This window comes from Manis pentadactyla, chromosome 11 (assembly GCF_030020395.1).
Source record: "Manis pentadactyla isolate mManPen7 chromosome 11, mManPen7.hap1, whole genome shotgun sequence".
Taxonomy (NCBI): Eukaryota; Metazoa; Chordata; class Mammalia; order Pholidota; family Manidae; genus Manis; species Manis pentadactyla.
This window is the reverse complement of record NC_080029.1, coordinates 112,909,996-112,932,823: the sequence shown is the minus strand read 5'-3', so window position 1 is coordinate 112,932,823 and position 22,828 is coordinate 112,909,996. Positions and strand designations below refer to the sequence as shown.

Sequence of the window (22,828 nt, the reverse complement as noted above, 5' to 3'; positions counted from 1 at the left end):
CTGCACTGGGTGTTAATCAAGCCACCTCTCCAACAGCAGCAATGCTTACATCAAGGACCTTAATTTGCCCCCAAGACCCTGTTTCTACCTCGATTTAGCAATTCTCACTAATAGCAGTCTGTTGTCCTCGTCCCACACAAGGTCCCAAGCTTTGGGGTTCTGCTGCCCCTACAGGTTTGCCTTTGGTAGCCCCTCCAGGAGAAAAGCTCCCCAGGAAGGAGACAGAGCTTTATTTTTATCCCAGTGAAAGTCCCTATCCAATCCATTAGTCGCTACGATAACCTTGGTCCAGGGCATTTCCTGGAAAAGCTATATAACCAGCTGGGATTAATGAACATTGGCCTGAATTGTTACTTAATTACTCTTCTGTGTACAGCTTCATAAAGGGAGACGGTAATGGGGGTCATCAGAGGCCGTTAATTTTACAAATAGTTTGTTAGAAACTACAGTATGTTAAGAAGTCACTCTGGCCCACAAATCAACTCAATACAGTCCTGAAGTAGAGATTCAAAACTTCCCAGGTTTCCTCGACTTATGCGAACAGTTACAAACTGTACAGAATGTGGCCAGAGTGTACAGACTCATGTATGCAGGAACATACTCTTTACAATAGGGCAGTTGATTTTATCTTCCCCTCTCCCTGCTCTGACTGAAGTTGGCAGAAAATACAATGGGGCCAACTCGAGGTATCATGGACTTTTCCCAGTTAAAAATCTCTATGGGCAATTTCTCAGTATTTTTTGGACAGATTCTCCCTCTCCCGAGTTCTCTTTTTTCCCAGAATAGTGGCAGCTGCAGGAAAAGCTACGTATCCTCTAAGCAGCAAAGGAGGAGCTTTGCGTCCTCACGCCGCCTGCTGGTGCCCTGGGCCTGCTGGCCCTTCGGCTGCGTGCTGGTCCATGCTTCTGCTGGCCATGGGCCTTGTTTGCTACTGCCCTTGCTCGTGAGGCCTGAGGATTCTGTGTTCACCTCAGCACAACCTAAAGTTTCCTTCCCATTGATCAGGCCTCTTGACACATCTACACCACACTTCTGGGTCTGGCAATGCTCAGTGCGTTCTCTGCACCACCCTATTTAAAACTTCAATTCCCTCCCACGTAAACAGTCCTCACTGAATTTCCTCTCACCCTCTTCACCTATGTTTCTTCATAGCATTCTTCTCTTTTGTCATACCAAATAAAATAAATGTACTCATTTATTGCGTTGTGTTACCCCTCCCGCCCTCACATACACACCCTGTAATGTAAACTCCGTGATGGCAGGTGTTTGGGCTGTTCTGTTCACTCTGTCTCCCCCATGCTTAGAACAGTGCCTGGCATCCATAAGCGCTCTTCTGATGTTTCAGTGTGTGTCAGATGAATGAGCGGTTATGGGATCAGACTGCTGCCTTAGGACCCAGGTTCCCATAGCCACACTCGGGCAGAGAGGAAGCTCAAACTGCGAGAAAAATAAAACACAGGGACCACCCCTTCATACTACCCAGGAATCACAACCATTGAACTGACCACCACCAAACGGAAGACTCGGCCATAAAACACACGCACCCATCTAGCCTTGGAACTCTGCATGAATGACCATTGTCACCCACCCCACTGTGACACGCTGCCCCACCCATCCTGTCAATAGCAGAGTCCTGACCCTTTGGAAGGTTCTGACACTCTACTGGTTGGTTCCAGTGGGGAAAGATCAGACTTCAGAAGCTGAGCGACTAAGGTAGAATCAGGAAGCCATTTACAGGAGGGGGACAGAGTTTATTGAAGAATTGGAGAAAAAAAGGAATCTAAGGTACAGAATGAACCAAATCATCTACTTCTGCTTGGTTTTTCTGAGCCCTGTTTAATTCTAAAGATCTTAATATCTGAAGATCCCTACAGAGTCCCGACTGCAGGTCAGAAAGATTACTTTTCAGGGCGGTCATGCACCAACATTCATGCCCACGGGGCCTTAAGGAAAGCAGCCGGGCACGGAGCAAAAAAGGGACTTCAGAGGAATGGATGACCTTTACTGATTCTAATTACCTGGAGCAAAGTTTGAAAGGGTTCTTGTTCTAGAGAACCATCTCCGCATGTACCCACTAGAAGGACACACATTGAATTTTCCAGCATTATCCCTGTATCCTCACTGTATCCTTAGCTGAGGTACAGTCAGATCAGGGACAGAAGAATCAAAGGGCTGGGTTTTGTCATGGCCAAAACCTGGGGGGTTGGAGGGAGGAAATCAGTTGACTTAATTTTGTCCCTATCCTTTGGGACTCTTGGCGAGTTACTCTGTGTTTCACAAATGGACCCATTTCCCCAATTCATCCAATACATCTCTGCTGGTATTTTAGGGAATCTACAATGGAAGAACCCGAGGAGGATCAGCTAGATCGCGAGTAAGTATCATCATTATGCAAAGCCACATCCAAGGACCAAGGTGTGGAGCAGGTCTGGTCTTCATGACTTCCCTCATCTTCCACCTCCCTCCCTCCTACGCTCCCGTCTGTCCAACCCCCTGCTGACACCACCCCAAGCACTCCATGTCCTCCTGAAGTGACAACTGTTGTAAATCCTGCATCCAATCAGCCCTTCCAAGGAAGGACTTACTTTGCCAAAATCATCCCCCATTCCCACTCAAAACAAAAGACCTCTCCCTCACACTTTATTCCCAGTTAATCGTTTCAAAGAGAAACCAATTAACTGACACACAACAGAAAGAAAAAGTTATTGAGAGCTTCCCATTTGCCAGGTACCCTTTCTAAAGCACTGAGGTGTTACCATTATTACACTGAAATTTACTTCAAAAAAGATGTCTGTATTCTTGAAAGTGAATGCCTGGATCATATCTCTGTGTACTCGGTGGAGTAACTCCCATGGTAGATTCTCAAGCTTTGTAGCAGGCAATGGACATGGTTTGAGATGGGAGGAGGGAGGGAGAAACAGAAGCCCCATCTGCTGGTGGAGAGCTCTTGCGGCATAAGGCAGGAACCAACTCTAAGTGATGTGCCAGGTGCCTGGATGAAAATAACTCAATGGAAGTGTATTTCATGAGCAGATTTTGTGCACCATTTGCCTGAGAAACCATTCTCTCCAATACAAGAGGCTATTAAGGAAACAAACTTCTCCTGGAACCAGGGAGGAGGTGTACTATTATATTGAGCACTTTGATCAAGAAAGCCTGGGAAAATCCTCTCTTGCTCACTGAGTCGAGAATTACTGAAACAAACTGTAAGGGCATGATTAAGAAATACAATTTCCTATGAAAAAGGAAAGGTGTGCTCCCAGAAACAGCCAGGTTGTTGAATTACATGTCTCCTAGATATCCCTTCTGGCCCAAAGATCCCTGACCCTGAGATAACTGGCCCTTGTTCCTTTCGTGGGCTGAATCTATAGGTCAGAGGAGGTGGAGATCTTAAGACTGACCCAGTCAAACAGAAACATTCACTGTTTGAACATGGACCTTGAAAGAGACCTCGAAAGAACAGATAAAGCAAATCAGGAACTTCTTCTCAAAATCCACCAGAAAGAAGATGACATACAGAGGTGAGTGCTGGGTTTTCTTGAGGGACGTTCCCAATCAAGGGGATGGGATAGAGGAGAAGAGACAAACCTGAATTTTCCTACTTGCTCTAGAGACCTATATCTTATGTAGCAGTTTCTTCTTCATTCTTTGGCATTTTCTGTGGCTCAAACCCTGAATTATAGCAAGTTTCAAAGAGATTCTTAAAAGATTGGATGATATTCACCTGAGCTGAAAGAACACTAGGGTGTTTGACTTAGGACTCAGGTCAAACTTCGAAGTGATTTTTTTTTTTCCTGCCTTTGAAGTGATTATGATGGTAAGGACTCAGGAAAAATGGGTTTCCAACTTGAGAGCCATATTTACTGACACTGAAGTAACCCTTAAAACTGACAGATGTGTTTTTCCAGTTCTGAAGCTGTCTGTTCCTCACACTATGTGCTTGTGTCGTTCAGGCTGGAAAGTGAGATCACCCAGACTCAAGACCTGACAGAAGACGATGACTGGGAGAAGGAGAATAGTACCACCGTGGAAAGGGAAGGAACGCTGCAAGACCTGGAAGAAGAAATAGCCAGACTTGTAAGCAAGAAGCTAGGAAGAGCCATCTCATAGGTTTTATTCCTCAGCTTGTCTCTCATTAGTCATCAGAGAAGCTAGTCTCCTCTTTTTTACATGCAAAGAATAGTCAAAGACGTCATGGTAAAATATGTGTCAGTGGCACAGTTTCTTTGGTAATATTTAATATTGGGAAGCCCTGCATGTGGGCATGTCTATCCTGGTGAGCTGGTATATACATATATATGTGGAAATCAAACCACAGGTCCTTGACCTGACAGTATGCAGTGAGGTAGGGTTACTGCAGGGAAAAAGCACCCGGTGAAAGGGAGAACAATCAGCTGAATAAAGATGGGTGGCAGCAGGGAGATCCACACCTATGCTCTGCTTCTTTCTCTCAACAGGAAAGGAAAAATGAGACTCTGGGGCACGGTATAAGAGAACTTCAAAAAAAGGTGGGTTGGGGCTCTAGTTTTCCCCACGTTCCCCGCAGCGGCTTCAGTTGTCAAAGACACAAGGGAGGGAAAATGATCCTAGAGGATCCCACGTGTCAGAAAAGTTTGTGCTGGGGGCGGGTTCTACCCCTGCCCCACTCTCCTGAGGCTGGGCCTCGTACCTGAATGCCATGGGCTCCCCCTGCGAGCGTGAGGTGAAGGGAGTGGGTGCGACATTTGGGCTATCTGGTGAGCCCATGGGTTTTTCATTCTATCACAAGAAAATGGAATCCACTGACACTTTGTTGGAAGGTGAAAGCTTAATTTTATTTTCAACAGAGACTTTTAAAAATACTTAAATCCCAAGGGCTTCCCCTTTCCTTATCCAGGCATTCACTCTACCTCCACTCCTGCTCAAAATACAGTGGGTCTCCTATGATCGCCCTACTTTCTGACCCACGCCTGCAGCCCTCTGCAGCCCGGAATGGCATAGGGTTCAGGGAAGTACTCCTGCTTGTGCAGACTCTAGCACCGGTGGCCAAAACTAGTGAGAAGAAGGCCATGTTATTGGCTCTACACACAAAACAGTGTGTTTGTCTTCTAGTATTTTTTATTTGATGCATTTTTATTTGAAATATGTATTTATTTAAAATCATAGCTTACAAGGAAATCGCAGAAGGCACCCAAGTGTGAACAAGGCCATCTAAAGGGACCACTAGAAGACTCAAAGGTAAATGAAAAAGCAATCTTGAGTGGGTTTGGGTTACACAACCAGGAAGCAAGCTTTTAAGTGGAAACAACTGTCAAAACTGGGATAAATTCTTTGTAGTTTTAGCCCATGTCAGACTTAAGCCTAGACTACTGAGTACTGAATTCTTTTCTGCCCTTGGTAAGGAATTTCACTCTGAAGCCATATATTTTGTTTCTCTTCCTTTAGGAAGAGCGGAACACAATTGCACAATGCATACATAACACTGAAGTCCCTAGTTTATATCCTGGTCCCAGCACTTAGTGAGGTATATGAAGTTAGGCAATTTAATCAGCCCCTTCCAGCCTCAGTTTGAAAACTGAATGAAATTGTGCATTTTTAAAACTCTTTCCTTTTTTTGAAGAGTAAAACCTTGAAACATCACATATTTAATGTGATTATTTAAAAGTCTAGCTGAGGCAAATGTATGAATTCATAGAGCAGAGCTAGGATTTGTCAATCTACTGTGTGCTAGGTAATTTACACACTCTATCACTGACTCCCATCCAGAAAAGGATTCATTCAATTTATCACTCAAATATTTAGTGACCTCCACCTGCTGAGTGCATCATCAGACATTGCTTAGCATTTCTCTAATTGTGTTCCAAAGATAAAAACCTGGGCACAACCACAATTCATCTGATCAAAGATGCAAAAAGGTGGACTTATTTTTTTATTCAGAAAGCAGGTAAAATTCTTACTTGATACTTTCTGTACAATTCCGTCTTGCCCTTGCCTTATTTCTCTTTAGCTTCTTAAGCTCACTCTTAAGCCCATACTACGTCTGTGCAGCCCCTGCAGATAGGGACACACTGAAAATAGAAATAGAAAGTGAAAAACAGAGAATTACTTCCCTATTTCCTGTCAGCCAAATTAGTACTGATGGCCACAAACAGGAAGTCCAAAGCCACCAAAACAGCTTGCTTGGCCATGCCTGTCCAGGAAAGGAAGAAATGTGGAGCCTGCATGTGCTTCAGGATAAACTTGGGGCTCAGATTAGAAAGGCTTATGAAGCCCCTTGACTAGCCTTGCCATATAACTAACTGCATTTGCTTCCTTCTGCTCAAAACAAGTTTTCTTGACAGCAGCCCAGCAGAGCCCACGGCAAGGCTTTAAGTCTCGTGATGCTGTGTCACCTCAGCTGAGCAGAAAGACTATAGGTAGTTCCACGTATTGTCAGAACAATGGCCATTATTTTCCCAGAAGCTATTAGCCCACCTCCAAAGAACTCTAAAGCATTACTGACCCTTTAAGTCACTCCCATTTGCCTACATGTGTTGTAGAATTCTCAAGTGATTTCTCTAATTCTATGAAATACACAGCATCTCTTGCTTCTGTTCTTACATCCTGGCAATCAGCTCATCAGTTTAATGGTATGCCTGCTGCGCCTCTGAAAATACAGCCCTTAGACACATTTGGCTCTCTGGCCCTCGGTATAATTGACTGAAGAGGAAAGGAACCGTTAGAAGTCTTCAGATGTGAAACAATGGTACTAGATCAAAGTGGGAACAGTAGAGCTAAAAGTGGAAGGAAGGAAAAACGCAGGCTTGTCTGCTCTAACTAGGGAATAGAGCCCAAGCACATCTATTCCTCTGTTACTATTACCCTTCTGCGAGCCACCGTAAGCCCTTGCCTGGATGCCAAATCAGCCTCTTAGTCTTCCTGCTTCTGCTCTTACCCTTAACCTACTTTTCACACCTAGAAAAGACTTACTCTTTAAAAACACAGATCAGATTATGTCCTTACTACTTCGAGTTCACACCTGGCTTCTCACTGCAATTAAAATAAAGAACCAAACTCTAGAAGCAACAAGGCCCTACACAATCTCATCCATGTCAACCTTTCCCCACCTCATCTCCTCCTCACCAGGTGTTTCCCCGCGCTCCAGCCACATAACTTCCACATACACACTACATATGTGCTCTTACACAGTCCTGGCTCTTGCTGCAACCCTGCATGGGACATATTTCTTCCAGATCTCCATTTGGCTAATATTTACCATTTAGAGTTCAACCCAGTATCATCTCATCAGACAGGACTTCACCTATGATAGCTCTCATGCCATCGCTGTCACTACATTTCTGTTTGTATTTCTTTCATAGCATTTATCATTATCATGTTGACTTATCTGTTAATGTCCCCAAGTAGAATGTCAGCTCTGTGAGGCAGAGACTCTGCCTGTCAATCCTGTTCACCACTGTATCCTTTCTACTCTCATGGCCCTCTGCCCATCACTCCGACATAGCCACCAATATAGAATAGGCTTTCATCAAATAAGGAAGGAAAAGAAAGAAGGAGGAATACGGGGAGCAAAAAAAGGAGTGAGCAGTAAGTACATAAAAGGAAAAAGGAGACTGAAGTTTTTCAAGACTGATGTTTTTCCTAAGAGAAATAGCTAAGAAGGAAGGAAGCTAAGAATTGTAGTTTAAGCGTGAGTGGAGCCCTGATGAATGCTAAGGGCTTGGGAGTGTAGAAGGGCAGGGTCACCAGAAGGACGCTGCATGGTTTGACTCTCCTCCATTAAAAAGACATCTCATACCATACCTGATGCACGTCAACCACCTGTAAGATAACCTTTGAGACAGCATTTCAGAATGGAAGCCTGCTTGCACCTTGAGTTATCCATCTCCTCCCCTTTCTGTAGGTTAAGTTACAACAGCTGGAAGCTTCCTGTGCTGACCAAGAGAAGGAACTGGCCAAGGTGATGGTAGTCATTTCAGTATTACTTCTCCCAGAGGAGGGAAAAGTTGATGTTCAGTTAGACGATGCAATACATTCTGCAAATGATTGAGTTATATATAATAAGGCTCCAGATCCAGAACCATTATGGGGTTGAGGAGGGGATGAAGGAAAGGAAGATAAATGCAGTCTCCTAGGTTTCCTTCTCTTCAATAATTTTTACAGGATATGTTCTGTATCTGTATCTTCAACAAATTAGTATCTATTCTTCTCCCAACTGTCCCAAAATAAAATCCCCCCCCCCCAAAATAAAGCTTATCTATCCTCAAAAAAAAAAAAAAATCAGTTCATATATACAGCAAAAACATATTTAGAACAATTAGAAAACTACATTTAGGGTCTGGGATTTAGGAGGAAACAAGTATACTCTTGTTCTTAGAGAAATTTCCTGAAAGAAATTTGACTGAATTTTGGTTTCCCAGATAAAGGAAGACTATGCACATGTGGCCCAGCTCTGCAAAGATCAGGTCTTCTGCATTAAGGTACAGTTTCTCGGTAATGGGACAGAGAAGGGTTTGTAAGGTACAGGATAATATGAAACCAGGCTTTTCAAAGAACACTATCTAGGACAATATTAACTCTTCAAAGTGGCATTACAAAGGGACTTTGGGTCCCTGACAACCCACCACCAATATCATTCCATTACAGCCCTGGTCTCCTGACCTCTGTGCTCTTAAATTCATAACGAGCACTGCTCCTTTCGTGACGCCAATCACCCAGGGACCTGCCTGGGAAGGTAGGAAGCGCAGCGAGTGACCAGGAGTGGTGGTGGGTGTGGGGGCTGGAGAAGGAGACCAGGCATTCATGTTACCACGTAATAATACATGCTGCTTATGATTAGAAAAAGCGTAAGGCTTCTAATTAGTGACTGTGGTTTCTTTTATTTCTCTTGGAAGAAGTACCAGGAAACTCGGAGGAAAATAGAAGAAGAAGCAGAGACTCGGCTCCTTGAGACAGAAGTGTGAGTTTTGGCAAAAAAAGGAACTTCTTGGTTTTAGTGGTGACTCCATCTCAGCCTGGGTCAGAGCAAACATTCCTCTGACCAATTCCTACTTGGGACTGAGTGAGCCCCAACACCACATCTCTCTCCCTCCTGTTAGTGATTGTTTGACTCCCACTAAACCACATCAACTTTAAAATGCAGGTCCTTCTTCCATCCTTCTTAAAAAAAACCACAGAAACACATCTCCCTTCATGCTTTTATCACATTTTCAACTACTCAGGTTTATATTAAGGGCAGGAACATCTGATTTTAAAAGGGCTGGTGGTCAGGCACTCTGATGAGTAGGACATTCCTACTTGCACAGAAAAGCCCTTTAATCTAATACCACCCTCATTTCCCCAAAAACATAGAGACTAAGCCATGTAAGACAGGCACGAAACTAACCTCTGGACACACGAAGGCCACCATATTACAACACTCAAACTGTACGCTATATTAACTACTAAACTATGACCATTAAAGGTTAGAAATGGTAAGACAAAAGCCCCTCCTTTCTGAGTTTGTCTAGAATTGAAATGGTGAGAAAACAAAGTCAAAAATCTCACTCCCATTTCTTGGCCCCTTTTTAGAAGTTACATCTTAACTTAGTCAAGAAGTACTTACATTTATTAAATATTTGAGAATCTTGGGATCGAGGTAAAGAGACCCAAACTTCATACCGCCTCTAAATAGCCCTGGTGTGCATTGTGGCCTGGGAGGGCCACAGGGTACCAGCTCTTGGAATTCTGAAGGATACCTTCAAGTTTCCTGAGAGCCTCCTTGAACATTAAGTATGGCTTCAGTGCTAAGCTAAGTTTCTAGAACAGAGCTGCCCAGTAAAACTTTGTGCCATCCAATAAGTAGCCAATGGCCACCTACTGAGTACCTGAAACATGGTTAGTGTGACTGAGGAACTGACTTTTTTTAATTTTAATTAATTTTAAAGTTCATAGGTACATGTAGCCACTGGCTTCCATAGTGGACAGCACAGCTTTAGAATATAAAACTTTTAAAATAATCATTATGTAGTATGAATATTTGAGTGTACTTTATCCAATCCCTATCTTGGTTCATTTCCCCCTAGATCAAAAGTCTTGAGCATGAACTCGGCAAAAAAATATAACAGCCAAGATAATAAGGTGAGTGTTCCAACCTGCGTCCTCTCACTCAGTGCCACTGCCTGTCAGTTTCCAAAACACTATAAGCCACGAAACATACACAAATCTTCCCATGTGCACGTTCCAAGAACAGTACTAGATGTAATTTCAAAGCATTCCCACCTGAAACAAAGAAGACAACTGTCTTCCCTCTCTTACAGCCATGTAAATGGCCAGATGATCCCAACATGGTCCCGAATCTTTCAAAACACAGAGCACCAGGGTTATCTGTCACTGTCTGATCAGAGTTGCCCCATGAGTTAACATAAGAAGTCATCACTTCTTTATGACAAAGCTCCAAGACTGTTCATATTTAACATCGTGATGTCACCAGCACATATGCAAAGGTCAGAAGGACATAGAATTGGATGCAGAGCATCACGGCTCTTTGCCTGTTTGGCATTTTGGGGCAGCAAGTTCACAGGTTACTAAAAGATAAATTTCTATTTATTTTTGTAATGTATATTGGTTTTACAGGCAAGGTTGACATTCACCAGAACTTTTTTGGCATGAAATATATGGCCTTGATAACCTCAGAAAAAAAAGAAGTCTTCTTTTCCTAAAAAGCAAACATCAATAATCCACCATTGTCCCTGGGGTCATCCAGATGTTTGGGTATATGTCAGACATGCCCACAGTGACCATGACTCCAATTGTTCTGAGCAAGTTATTCTTCCATATCCCACTCAGCAAAAAAATTAACTGGACTCCCCCTCTCTAGGACGAGGCTTAGCCTACTTTCTGATATGTCCCATCATCCATCCCCAATGGTTCATCAAAGTATTCATCTGACTACCCATCAGAGGAAAAACAGAGTGTCTTCATCAAGGTTATCAGAGTCCCATGACGGTCACGTGCCCTGAGTTTGAGCCGTCTTTACAGAGACGCTCCCTGAGCACTGATTAGAGGGCACTTCACCTCATCTGACTCAAGCTACAGAACCAAATTTGTAAAACACAAAGTTTCTCATGATTCCAATTCTATGAGCCTTATTTACACAATTTTAAAATGTGATCTTAATTCCTCCGTCTTTTTATCTCCCAAGGAAGTTAAAAGGAAAATGAAATAACTAAGGAAATATTTTGTAAAAGAAATGTCACAGAAATTCAGGATATACCTGCATCTTTACATTTTTATACCTTTTAAAACTTATCTCAGAATATATTTGTGTGGTTTCCATAGCTTGTTCATTCCTCTAAGGGTTGCTGGCTGAGCTGAAGGTGAGCAAAGAGTTATGAGGGCCGATAATGTGGATTCCCAGAGGTCCCGGCTTCAGGCCTGGCCCTGCCACTCACTAGCTGTATAACCTGGGGCAACAGACTTTACGTTTCTATGCCTTCCTTTCTTCCTATCAGTGTATAAGAAGGTGATACAAAATTATATATAAATATGTAAGTGTGTGTATATATATATATATATATATATATAAAAGTGTGTGTGTATGTATATATAAATAATGCATATATATAAATATATATGTATATACATTGTCTTTGAAAATTTCATCTGTTTATGCTTATGAAAAAAATTTGTATGGTATCTAAAAATAACATATAACTAATGGCTCACTGAATATTACTTCACAGTGATGAAACTGCTAATTTATCAATGTCCTTTCTTCTCCCAGGACAATTCTCTCCAAAAGAAGGGAATATGGCTCTGTAAAAGGCAAGTAAATATCTTTGAGCAAACTTCCTGAAAACTGGGAGATCTACTAGCCATCCTGCAGACGACAAGGGGAACCTTGTATACACATTCACACATTCTCTCTCTCTCTCTCTCTCTCTCTCTCTCTCTGTCTCTCTCTGTCTCTCTCTGTCTCTCTCTCTCTCTCTCTCTCTCTCACACACACACACACACACACACACACAGAGTCAACAAACTAGTGTCATCAGTGACCACATTTCTCAGTTCTAATGCTATGACTTCTTGCCGAAAGGCAATTACTAATCTCATTTTCCAGTATTAGCAGCCAACAGCCTAGTAGTAATCAGAAACGGGAATCTTATCACCTAAAAGAGATGTGGCAAATCTCATACTTACTCCCTCTTCCCTTAACAATCTGAATTCATTTGATGTACCTGGATCCCCAGTAGAATCAGCAGATTAGAAATGGGGTTCATAAGCACAGTGATTGGGTTTTCACCCTACTGTATGAGACATGCCTCCCTCAAACTTTGTTACAATGTCAGCTCTTTACCCCCGACATGAAAAATATATACATACATAGGGAGAGAAATTCTAAATGCAAGTATACTGCTGCCTAATAACAGATAAAAGAGGAAATGATTGTGAAAAAGAGATAAAGCACCTAACAGTATCCAGCACATCATAATTGCTCAAAAATATTTGTTAACCTGAGTAAGAACTCAAGATTCAAACAACTGAGTGCATATTAGTTCTGAAGGAATCACTGTGACAGCAAAAATCTGTACTCATGAAGTCCTTGCATTTTCAAGAAAAGGTCAAATTATGTTCAATATAATCTGTTTAAGAAGGCATAGAGAAACATATATTCAAAGTGGTATAAAATGTGATTTAGAAAGAGTTCCATCAAAATGATTAACATAAAATTATTGGTGTTTAAAGGTAATTTCCAATTGTCTAGAATATTGGCTTAAGGGGGAGGTAAATGAAGTACTACATATTTTGGTGTCCCTAAATATAGTGTTCTGGAACAACTAGTAGAATTCTTCCTAGAACTCCTAGGACTGCCTTCACCTATACTTTTAACACCAGTGCCCAGCATGGAATCGCCCATGTGGACTCCCCAGGGCTGTCTGCCTTGAGTTGGAAATCTGGAGGAGAATGTACAAGTTTAGATCATCAGACTACAAATACCTTTCCTCTTGTTTTGCTCGACCATTCTGTGAGGCACGGGTAGGTTGGTTGTTAACTCAAGAGATTAAAAAGTTGGTTATTCCTAAGATTTTCCCTGGGAATGTCATCCAGAACCTCCTTATGAATATTGTATCCAGCTTCAAGGAGATTTGTAGGAACGAGGAAGGAGGTTTGTAAAGGGCTTGTGATTCTAATTCTAAGATGCTTCACCAGAATGGATCCTGGATCCGGGCTCTAAGATCAACTCTCGAGAAAGACTTCAGAGAACTGGTGGGGAAGGGGTTCTCTTTGACTAGTGAGTGCAGGTGGTAATGAATTTGTCCTGGGGCTGGAGGCAGCCCAGAACAGCTGGATACGGTTAATGTACATAGGAAAGAGTGGCGGTTTGCTCGTGCAAATCATAGCAACACAACGAGGGCAAAAAAATTCATCATTTAAAGAAGAAATCAAGACCACTATAGGGACATTTAGAGAAATATATTAAGAAATGTTAAAAGTATCATGAATGAAAGAAGAGAAATACCATGATCATGGATAGGAAGCCTTAATACCAGAAATGTATCAGTTGTCTCCAGTGGAGAAATAGTCAATTCAATTCCAATCAAACTCCCCAAAAGATTTTTCATGCAATTGAATGAAATGATTCTAAAATATACTATATTTGGAGGAGTAAAGGGTCAGAAATAACCTGGAAATTTTAAAGAAAAGCAAGAGGTGGGGAATATGCCATTTCAGATATCAGAACGTACTATGAAGCTACAATAATTATGACAGTGTGCTATTGGGACCAGACCAGGAAAACTGAACAATGAAATGGAACAAAAAAAGAGCTTAGAAACAGTGCACATTTAGACCTTTGATATGTAACAATGATTATATGTCATAGGGGAAAGGAAGAATTGTTCAAAAATAGGGTAGGGAAAAACGTTATCCAGGTAAGACAAAAAATGGTATCAGATCACTAACATGCAGCATATATAAAAAGCAAGCCCAATGTGTTAAAGACTTAAATGTCCACAAAAAGAAAGAAAGGAATCTTTAAAATTCAGCATGAGTTACCTATTCCCACTTAACAAATTACCCGAAAACTTACTAGTTTCAAATAATAAACATTTATCATCCCATAGTTTCTGTGAGTCAGGAACCTTTGAGTCACTTCGCTGGGTACTTCTAGCTCAACGTCTCTTGTGAGGCCACAGATAAGATGCTGGCCAAAGTTACAGCCATTAGAAGGCTTGCCTGGGGTAGAGGATCTATCTCCACACTGGCTTTTTTGCTGGATTTTGGCAACAGGCCTCAGTTCCTCACCGCACGCACATCCCCGCAGGGCTGGCTGGGAATCCTCCCAGGATGACAGCCGGCGTTCCCCCGAGAGGAAGGAAGAAGCTGCAGTGTCTCCAGTACCTAGCCTAGGAAGTCACGCACCGGCACGTCACTTCCACGGTACTGTATTCTTCAGAAAGGAGCCAGTAAGCCCAGTCCACACCCCAATGAAGGGAAATCTCATGATGAGAGGAGTATCAAGGAATCTGTGAACATGTTTTTAAAATGCTACAAACTCCCGATGAAGATAGAAGTACCTTTCAGACCTTGGTATAGGGCATGGATTTTTAACACGACATAAAATGGATTGATTCTAATTAAAGGAAAGGTTGATAAACTAGGCTTGATTAAAAATTATTAACGAAAGGTTGATAAACTAGACTTGATTAAAAATTATTAACTTTTGCTCTTCAACACTTAGAGCAAGTGAAAGTTAGAAAGTAGAGGGAAGTTACTCAAAGTACACATGGAAAAGGATTCATATCAAGAACATATAAAGAATTTTTACCATTTAGTAAGAAGAGCTCAAACAACCTAGTAGATAAATGGGCAAAAGGAACACAGAAGACCAATAAACCTATGCACAGATAGTCAGCATCACTGTTCATCAGGGAAATACAAATCAGGACGGTAATGAGAAATTACTTTACACCCATTTGATTAGTGAAACTTTAAAAATCTGATGGTAAGCGTTGGAGAGGGTGTAGACCCATAGAAATGTATACTCTGCTAGTGGGGTAAAAATTGGTGTGACTACTTCACAAGATAATTTCAGATAATGATAAATACTAAAAGAAAATAAAACACAGTGATGGAAGACAGTAACTAGCAAGCCAGCACTAGGGAAGGACCACATTTACAAGGGGTTGCTGGGCACGGAGACAAGAGTTAGTGGGAGACATTTGAACATCAAGAAGGAACCAGGTGTGCATTTAGGTATGACTTACTGTTTTGTTCCTGGTTTTCTAACATCTGGCTTAACAGTTTCTGGGCTTTCTCTTTTCAGGATTTTTCTATTTCTCTTTTTCATCACCCTGTTTTTCATCACACTGCTGGGCTACTTGTTTTTCCACATAAGCTTTATAAATCCAGATCTCCTAATCGACATACTACCCAAGATACTGAACAGGAGCACCTTGTGGAGGCTAAGAAGCTTCCTCTCCGCGCATCTCACACTTCGGACTGAGGACTTGTTGCCCCACTAATCCCCAAAAAACATCCTTGGAAAAAGAAGGCAAGTGGTACCTGACTGTGTACACTAGGAGATGGTGGAACTTGTAGAGGGAAGATGTTTTCTTCAGTTTTTCCCTTGAGGTTTTGCCTACGGATTACCTTTCCCCCCATGTTGCCTTTCCAAGATCAACCTTGCCCAGTAAACAGCTCTGTCAATAGATTTCAGTGGCTAAAGGATAAGCTAAATAGTATGAAATAGTAAACAGAGTAGACCATTTTCAGAATAATGTCACCGATGCTAAACAAAGTTAGAGTCCATTCAATACTTCTAGTTAATCTTAAAAATGTAAGAGACTGGATCTCTGCAATGCAGATGGCTCACTACTGATAATTAGAACGTACAAATTACAGCAAAATTTAAAAAAAGATATTGCCTTATGGAACTAAAAACCTGAGGTTTCAGGCATGGCTGAATCCAGAAGTTTCACCAATGTCCTCAGGGCTTCATCTCTCTCCCTCATTTCTCTGAATGGGCATTGCTCCTTTAAGTGGCAATATTCTGCCAATAACCTAAATCCTATACTACCAGATTAGCAACTTCAGCACAATCAGTCTTTTCCAATAGCTACAGCAGGAAAGACCAAAGAGTCTGTATTGGCTGAGGTCAATTGCCTACCCCTGTCCCATAATCAGCTGATCATGTGTCAGCAAAGTCATCCTTTAATGAAAGGCTTAAAGGCATCTTGGACCACAGATAAATATTTCAAACAGAACGAACCAAATGGAAAAAAAAAATTAAGCAACTTTCTTAATCTGGTAAATTGCCAAGAATGAGTAAATTCTTTCTTCACCCCAGGCCTCAGAGAAAACAAAATCCTTTTCTCATGGCAATTACTAGATTAATGTGCAAATACGCATTGTCTGACCATACAAGTCACTGAGATTTTACCTGGCACCCTAAATGGAAACACCCTCCACCATCTCAAAGAGCGGCACTGCACGCGTGGCTTATTCCCACACTGAGTGGCAGAGGCATTCTAGGGTCCTGTAGAATTTGGCAGTTTCTGCCCAGTAGGTGCGGCCTTAATAGGTGCTTCATTAAACCAGACTTCGTTCTTGGCACAAGGGGAGGATAAGGTATGGCCAGCTCCCATTTACCATTGAACCGCCACATGATAGAGCAAGAAATCCACTCCTCTGCACTCATGAATTTGAGACTTAGAATTATGAAAGAAAAAGAATTTTCAAACATTTTGATTTCAGAGTCACTTAAGAAAAGTTAAAAAAAATTTTTCCCTTATGCATCTTTCATTATTCATCACTATGTGTTTTCTCTGCTCTAGCTATGTGAAATAATGCTGAGAAAACAGTTCAAAAGTTGTTAGGAAGGACACAAATCCCTAATAACATCTTGAGGTCCATGATTGCCCTTGTTGTTGGTTAAAGTAAAGGTAAATGTTGACTATATCATTCGCGGTCACACCCAGAATACAAAATTGAGAATGAGAATTCAGAGAGTGGAGAGAACCAGCAAAAACAGTTGTTCCCAGAATGTAAAGTGAGTCAGCAAAAAAACCCAGTTTCCACTATGTGACATCATTCCCGTAGATGGAGATTCTGGCAACTTCAGATGGTTTTATTAAAAAGATGATGACGATGGAGCGGGGGAACAGGGAAGGGGAGAAGGAAGGAAGGAAAAAAAGAAAGAAAGGAAGTGAGGCTGATCCCTTAGCAGTGTAAACTTCCAACGGTGAACTGCTGTTCTCTTCTACATGACTACTTCACTGCAGCCATTGACTGTGCTTCCTTTAATTTTATAATACTGAGAAGCAGAAGTTTTCTAAAGACAAGCTTCAATGGTTAAAATCACTGTTGTAAAAATTCCTCCTGCTAAGGAGCAAAACTAATGGAAGCTCTTCTGTGTTTGCAGCGAAAATAGGGAAGGAGCATTCACAGGCAGTGTGGGATTAGAGCCTAGGAACAGATGTAGGGGAGGTAGGCTGCTGTGGCTGGGCTGTCTTGATTCTCCTGCTGAACATTTACAGTTGAGACTGGCTGCAAGGTGCCAGGAGTTGGCCTCCCAGTATCTTGACCAGTGCAAACAAGGAGCAGCTTGCTTTGTCTCTGGAGCAGTGCACTCTTCCCTCATGATTTGACTATGGCTGAATGGCTCCCTCAGAAACAGCAGAGGGCACTGTTCCATGGTAAATGCAGGCTCTCCTCAGAAGCTGTTTCTTTACCATAGCTATATATTGTACCCCTGCAACGTGCCGACCAGATGGGGGCAGGTCTGTGATAACAGCAAAACTGTCCCATTTTTCACAGGGTCATCGGCCAGATCTGGGTTTGAACATCAAGAGCACAGACGATAAAGTCTCCTACCCCAGGTGCTGAGTCACTACCTACAATGATCATCTGCCTAATATCTTCAGAATATGTGTTCTAAGTGGAAGGGTTTCCTCACACGGTCTCTGCCCTTATACGTATGCCCACCATGGAGCAGAATTCCACAGTTTGATAAATTCCAAAAAGAGATATCAGTTCACAGTGCTATTTACATTAAGTTTTATAAATAAATACATTTAAGATCCATGGAGACAGAAAAAGGACGTATGTTGCTATTTGCCATACAGAAATGGACAACGACCTAGAAAAATACAACCTTCCAAGACTGACCAAGGAAGAAACACAAAATCTAAACAAACTAATTAACAGCAAAGAAATTGAAGCAGTAGACAAAAAACTACCCAAGAACAAAACCCCGGGCCAGACGGATTTACCTCGGAATTTTATCAGACATACAGAGAAGATATAATTCCCATTCTCCTAAAAGTTTTCCAAAAAACAGAAGAGGAGGAAATACTCCCAAACTCATTCTATGAAGCCAACATCACCCTACTACCAAAACCAGGCAAAGACCCAACCCAAAAAGAAAATTACAGACCAATATCCCTGATGAACGTAGATGCAAACATACTCAACAAAATATTAGCAATCTGAATTCAAAAATGCATCAAAAGGATCATGACCAAGTGGGATTCATCCCAGGGATGCAAGGATGGTACAACATCCGAAAATCCATCAACATCATCCACCACATCAAAAAAAGAAGGACAAAAACCACATGATCATCTCCATAGATGCTGAAAAAGCATTTAACAAAATTCAACATCCATTCATGATAAAAACTCTCAACCAAATGGGTATAGAGGGCAGGTACCTCAACATAATAAAGGCCATCTATGATAAACCCACAGCCAACATCACATTGAACAGTGAAAAGCTGAAAGCATTTCCTCTGAGATCGGGAACAAGACAGGGATGCCCACTCTGCCCACTGTTATTCAACAGAGTACTGGAGGTCCTAGCCACGGCAATTAGACAAAACAAAGAAATACAACGAATCAAAATCAGTAAAGAAGAAATTGAACTGTCACTATTTGCAGATGACATGATATCATACATAAAAAAACCTAAAGACTCCACTCCAAAACTACTAGAACTGATATCGGAACACAGCTACGGTGCAGGATACAAAATTAACACACAGAAATCTGTGGCTTTCCTATACACTAACAATGAACTAGCAGAAAAGAGAAATCAGGAAAACAATTCCATTCACAATAGCAGCAAAAAGAATACAATACCTAGGAATAAACCTAACCAAGGAAGTGAACGACCTATACCCTGAAAACTACAAGACACTCTTAAGAGAAATTTAAAAAGGTCACTAACAAATGGAAACTCATCCCATGCTCCTGGCTAGGAAGAATTAATATCGTCAAAATGGCCATCCTGCCCAAATCAATATACAGATTCGATGCAATCCCTATCAAATTACCAACAGCATTCTTCAACGAACTGGAAAAAATAGTTCAAAAATTCATATGGAACCACCAAAGACCCCGAATAGCCAAAGCAAACCTGAGAAGGAAGAATAAAGTGGCGGGGATCTTGCTCCCCAACTTCAAGATCTACTACAAAGCCACAGTAATCAAGACAATTTGGTACTGCCACAACATCAGACCCAGAGACCAACGGAACAGACTAAAGAGCCCTGATATAAACCCAAACATACATGGTAAATTAATATAGGATAAAGGAGCCATGGACATACAATGGGGAAATGACATCTTCTTCAACAGTTGGCGTTGGCAAAACTGGACAGCTATATGCAAGAGAATGAAACTGGATCATTATCTAACCCCATACACAAAAGTAAACTCAAAATGGATCAAAGACCTGAATGTAAGTCATGAAACCATGAAACTCTTAGAAGAAAACATAGGCAAAAATCTCTTGAATATAAGCATGAGCAACTTTTTCCTGAACGCATCTCCTCAGGCAAGGGAAACAAAATAAAAAATGAACAAATAGGACTACATCATACTAAAAACCTTCTGTACAGCAAAGGACACCATCAGCAGAACAAAAAGGCATCCTACAGTATGAGAGAATATATTTGTAAATGACATATCCGACAAGGGGTTAACATCCAAAATGCCTAAAGAACTCACACGCCTCAACACCCAAAATGCGAATAACCCTATTAAAAAATGTGTGGTGGATATGAACAGACACTTCTCCAAAGAAGAAATTCAGGTGGCCAACAGGCACATGAAAAGATGCTCCACATCACTAATCATCAGGGAAAAATGCAAACTAAAACCACACTGAGGTATCACCTCACACCAGTTAGGACGGCTAGCACCGAAAAGACTAAGAACAACAAATGCTGGTGAGGATGCGGAGAAAGGGGAACCCTCCTACACTGCTGGTGGGAATGTAAGCTAGTTCAACCACTGAGGAAAGCAATATGGAGGTTCCTCAAAAAAAACTAAACATAGAAATACCATTTGATCCAGGAATTCCACCCCTAGGAATTTACCCAAAGAATATAATTTCTCAGTTTCAAAAAGACATATGCACCCCTATGTTTATTGCAGCACTATTTGCAGTAGCCAAGAAATGGAAGCAACCTAAGTGTCCATCAGTAGATGAATGGATAAACAAGAGGTGGTACATATACACAATGGACTACTATTCAGCCATAAGAAAGAAACAAATCCTACCATTTGCAACAACATGGATGGAGCCGGAGGATATTATGCTCAGTGAAATAAGCCAGGCGAAGAACGACAAGTACCAAACGATTTCCCTCATTTGTGGAGTATAACAACGAAGCAAAACGGAAGGAACAAAACAGCAACAGACTTACAGACTCCAAGCAGGGACTAGTGGTAACCAAGGGGAGGAGTGAGGAAGGGCGGGTGGGAATGGAGGGAGAAGGGGCTTGAGGGGTATTATGATTGGCACACATGGTGTAGGGGGGATCATGAGGAAGACAGCTGAGCACAGAGAAGACGAGTAGTGACTCTGTGGCATCTTACTACACTGATGGGCAGTGACTGCAATGGGGTATATGGGGACACGATAATATGGGTGAATGTAATAACCACATTGTTTTATCATGTGAAACCTTTAAAAGAGTGTATATCCATAATACCTTAATAAAAAAATTGAAAACCTCTCAATGGCAAGTTTGGCAGAAATTGTTCACCAAGAAGGTTTAATATTGCCTTTATAAGCCAAAGAGAGAATAAATAATATGAAAGGGGAAAATATTCCAATGTATAATTTCCAGTAGGGAAAAAAAATTCATGATAAAAACTTGAGCCTCATAAGAGCAGGGAAAAAGAAAGGGGGCATTACAATTAGTAGGAATAATATGTGTGGGGAGCATGGGGAGGGCTGTACAACACAGAGAAGACAAGTAGTGATCCTACAGCATCTTACTACGCTGACGGACAGTGACAGTAATGGGGATTGTGGGGGGACATGGTGAACGGGGGAGCCTAGTTAAGCATAGTGTTCTGCATGTAATTATAGATTAATGATAACAAAATAAAAACAATCAGACAAACAAAAAAGATAAGCAAATGTGCATTGAGGTTCCAGGAAATAAAGGAACGAATAAATTGTGAAAAAAAAAACAAACCTTGAGCCTCCATTCCAAATGGAAACATAATAGCAGCAAAACATTTATTGTCTCTCTTGTCTTTACTTTCCTCACATGTAAAATTAAAAGCTGATATATTAAAAGACATTCAAAAATGGTAAAAATATAAATACATATCTGACAGTTTGGTTGTATCTAAAAAATGTAATGACTATATAAATCTATTCTTTGAAGTGCTTTTACTTGGGGGAAGGGTGGGGAAATAGCCTGAATGCTCATCACAGGTAAACATCTGTTGAACACCTCTTGTAGGCTGAGTTGTGTCCTACTAAAATTCCTATACTGCAGTCCTCATTCCTAGTACCTCAGAATGTGACTGTACTTGGAGATAAGGTCTTTAAAGAGGTAATCACTTTAAAATGAGGTCATGAAGGAGGGCCATAATTCTCTATGACGGTGTCATTTTTATACTTGATTTATATGTGAATCCCACATTTCTCCCTTATTATTATTATTTTTTAAATAAAATGCTGAAGTGGTAGGTAGATGCAAGATAAAGGTAGAAAACATAACTTAGTGCTGTAAGAGGGCAAATGTAGATGATCAGGTCTGTGCCTATAGACTAAGTATTAATCCAAGCTAGACAAGGGCAACAAAACATCTACGGATGCAGAAGATTTCTCTCAAAACAGGGGGGGTGAGGTTCTAAGCCTCACCTCTGTTGATCCCAAATTTCTATGATGGGTGTCATTTTAAGAAGAGGAAATAAGGACACAGACACACACAGGGATGCCTCTGTGAGGACACAGGGGAGAACACGGCCATCTGCAAGCCAAGGAAAGGGGCCTCAGGGGAAACCAGCTTTGCCAGCACCTTGCCTCATAGCCTCCAAGACTGTAAGGAAATAAACTTGTGTTGTTTAAGCCACCCAGTGTGTAGCACTTTGTTACAGCAGCCCTAGAAAATTAATACAGAGCACTCTCCTGGCACTCCAGGGGAGACAGATACGTACACAGACAAACAGGTAAGGGTGTGGAGGAGCAAATTATGAAGACTACCAACTTAGCAGAATTTCATGTGCTGATTGAAATGTTATAGACTATGTAAAAACCTGGAAAGTGTTTATGAAAAATATTAAGTGAGAAGGCAAACAACAGTATTATCTATTCTATGATAACTACAAAAGATGGTTTGTCAATAGGAAAAATAGAAGAAAACTTGTAAAAATACAGGGTTTTGCTGAGGTGAGATCCTTGATGAGTTTTCATTTTTAAAATAATTTATGCTATTATAACAGCAATACAATGAATTATAAAAGAAAACACACACACATTTTGCCAGTTCAAACCACCATAGTTGTTTATTGGATAGTAAATAATGGCAGAATGAACTAATGGTACATTCCTTATTTTTCTTAAC

The 22,828-nt window shown here is 41.3% G+C and overlaps 1 protein-coding gene and 1 pseudogene across 4 annotated transcripts in view; one reads left to right on the top strand and one right to left on the bottom strand.

Annotated features, from left to right (window-relative positions):
* ZNF609 (zinc finger protein 609) overlaps window positions 1–22,828 on the bottom strand; it is a 438,580-nt gene that overhangs the window by 113,422 nt on the left and 302,330 nt on the right. The gene's annotated exons all lie outside the window — the stretch shown is intronic.
* On the top strand, window positions 12,226–12,321 carry LOC130679701 (small nucleolar RNA U13; annotated as a pseudogene).